The sequence below is a fragment of the Kogia breviceps genome (genome assembly GCF_026419965.1).
Source record: "Kogia breviceps isolate mKogBre1 chromosome 20 unlocalized genomic scaffold, mKogBre1 haplotype 1 SUPER_20_unloc_1, whole genome shotgun sequence".
Taxonomy (NCBI): domain Eukaryota; kingdom Metazoa; phylum Chordata; class Mammalia; order Artiodactyla; family Physeteridae; genus Kogia; species Kogia breviceps.
Genome location: NW_026711560.1, coordinates 130001 through 132500, shown reverse-complemented (window position 1 = coordinate 132500; position 2500 = coordinate 130001). Strand labels below are relative to the sequence as shown.

Genomic DNA, 2500 nt, shown 5'->3' with positions numbered 1-2500 from the left:
GAGAAGGGAGAGGAGAGGAGAGGAGAGCGGCGGACGGCGTGCGTGGAAGGCAGGGGTGGATGAGGACACGCGGCGGTCGCCCCCCGAACGCCGGACCCTCCTCCCACGTCTCCTTCCACGACCGACCGATTCCCAACTCTCTCCCTCTGTCTCTCTTCCCTCTGTCTCTCTCTCTCTCTCTCTCTCGACGCCAACGCAGCACACCATCCTCCACGCAGCCGCGAGACGCCCCCCGCCACGGCCAGCGACGGACGCCGTGCGCCCCCATCCACCACCGACAGACGCCCACGACGCGGGGCTCGGGGGCCGGCACGAAGCGCGGCGCGGCGCGGCCGCAGCCCGGGGGAAAGCGCGCGGCGGCGGACGACGCCGCGGCGTCCCGCGGGTCGCCGCCGGGGCACGCATCCCCGGGGCGCGGCCGCGCACGCAACGACTCGGCCTCGGGTCGGCCCGAGCCGCCCGCCCCGACACGGCGAAGGCGAGGGCGGCGGGGGGGCGGGCACGGACCCCGGACGCGCGCGGGTCAGGGCGCCGCGGAGGAGGCGGCCGGGCCGGGCCGGACCGTCGCCGGGACGCCGCCGGGGGCGGGCGGCGAACGACGGCGGAGCGGACGCGGCCCCAACACCACCAGCACCACGGGCCCCGGCCGCGAGGGCGCGGGACCGTCCCCGCCCACCGGCACACAGCCCCGGGGGTACGCCCAGGGACCGCTTGCGGCGCGAGGGCGCTTCCCGAAGGGGACCGACCGCGGAGGCCACGGCCAGGGCCTCGTCGCGAGCTCTCTCTCGCTCTCTTCCCTTCTCGCGGGCAGCGGGGCCCCCGTGGCCTCGGCACGAGGGGCACCGCGTCTGCACTTAGGGGGACAGAGGGCCCCGGACACGGGGCCCTGCGAGGAAACCCCCAGCCGCGCCACCCCGGGAAGGCGCGCGCGCGCGCACCCCGGGGGGGCGATTGATCGTCAAGCGACGCTCAGACAGGCGTAGCCCCGGGAGGAACCCGGGGCCGCAAGTGCGTTCGAAGTGTCGATGATCAATGTGTCCTGCAATTCACATTAATTCTCGCAGCTAGCTGCGTTCTTCATCGACGCACGAGCCGAGTGATCCACCGCTAAGAGTCGTACGAGTTTGGTTTCTCTGGGTTTCGGCGGGGTCCCCCGCCGGTGGCACGGCACATTTCCCCCACGGAGGGAGGGCTGCCTCTGGCCGGCCAAGTCAGACGAGACAGAAAACAGCAGACCGGAGCGGGGCCGGAAGGTTTCACGACGGGGCGCCCGGCACCGACCCGCAAGACGGGGCGGGCTCGGACACCCCACAGGCGCCCGGGGGGTTCCCACCTGCGCACACACACACCCCCCCCGTCAGGGACGCGGGGCGCGCACGCGCGCGGGCACACGGGACCCGGCCCCGCACCACGGCCGCCGGGTAGCCCCCTCCCGACGGCCGCGGCGGCGGGGAGGGCCGGCGTGGCGCGGCGCGCGGCGCCCCGGCCCCGCGGGGGCGGGGGCGGAGGAAGCGGGGTCTGGGGGAGAAGGGAGGGGCCTCCCGACTCCCCGCGGGCCCGACCGCCCCGACCCCAAGGCGGACGGGCGACCCCCCCATGGGTCTTTAAACCTCCGCGCCGGGACGCGCTAGGTACCTGGAGAGGGGGGAGGCGGGCGAGGCCGGGGAGGGGCAGGCGGAGCGCCCCACGCTCGCCGCCACCCCCGACGCCGACCGACACGCTCTCCGCCCGCGGCCGCCCGCAGCACGCGGGCCCCGGCGCTACCGGCCCGTGACTCGGGGGCGCCCCGGCCGGGCGACGGGCCCAACCGCCACACGGGACACCACCACCCACGCCCACCGCCCGACGACGTCCCCACCGTGTCCCCGAAACCGGGCCTCGGAGACCTCCCCGCTCGCTCGCTCGCGCCCGGACGCGGCCCTCTCCTCTCCGCTCCTCTCCCGAACCCCGAACCCCCCCGCCCCCGGGGCCCCCTGACCCCTGCACCCGCCTCCCGGGCCCCCTGCTCGCCACCGCGGGCGTTCAGGGAGGCTTCAACGGGAGGCGCGGGGGGGGGGGGGCGAGCGGGCAGGGCGGGCACGCGGGGGGGGAGGGCGGGAAAGGGAGAGAGCGAGAGACAAGAGCCGGACGGACGGACAGACGGACGGACGACGGAGGAGAGGCCCCGGGCTCGGAGGACAGGCAGAGGCGCCCGGCGAGGGGGCGGAGGGCCCGGAGCGGAGGACGGACGACCGGCGCGGGGGAACAACCGGTCCAGGGCCGGCGGCGGAAAGGCGGCGGGCGGGCGGGCGGGCGCGCGGGCGGGGGGCCCCCCACGGGGAGCCGCCACCGCCGCGCCGCGCCGCGCCACGGCCACGCCACCCATCCCGAGACGCACCGGGGGCCCCGCCCGTGCGGGGGCGGTCGCGGACAGTGGGGCGCGACCGGCGCCGGAGACGGAGGCGGCGCGGTGGGGGAGGCTCGGCACCCCACCCCACCCCCGGGACCCTCGGGCCCAAAC

At 77.7% G+C, this 2500-nt stretch overlaps 1 non-coding gene across 1 annotated transcript; it reads right to left on the bottom strand.

Moving 5' to 3' along the window:
* Positions 1-963: 963 nt before the first annotated feature.
* LOC131749215 (5.8S ribosomal RNA) lies at positions 964-1116 on the bottom strand. The gene has a single exon (XR_009333283.1). It is a non-coding gene; the product is annotated as a 5.8S ribosomal RNA (ribosomal RNA).
* Positions 1117-2500: the final 1384 nt, after the last annotated feature.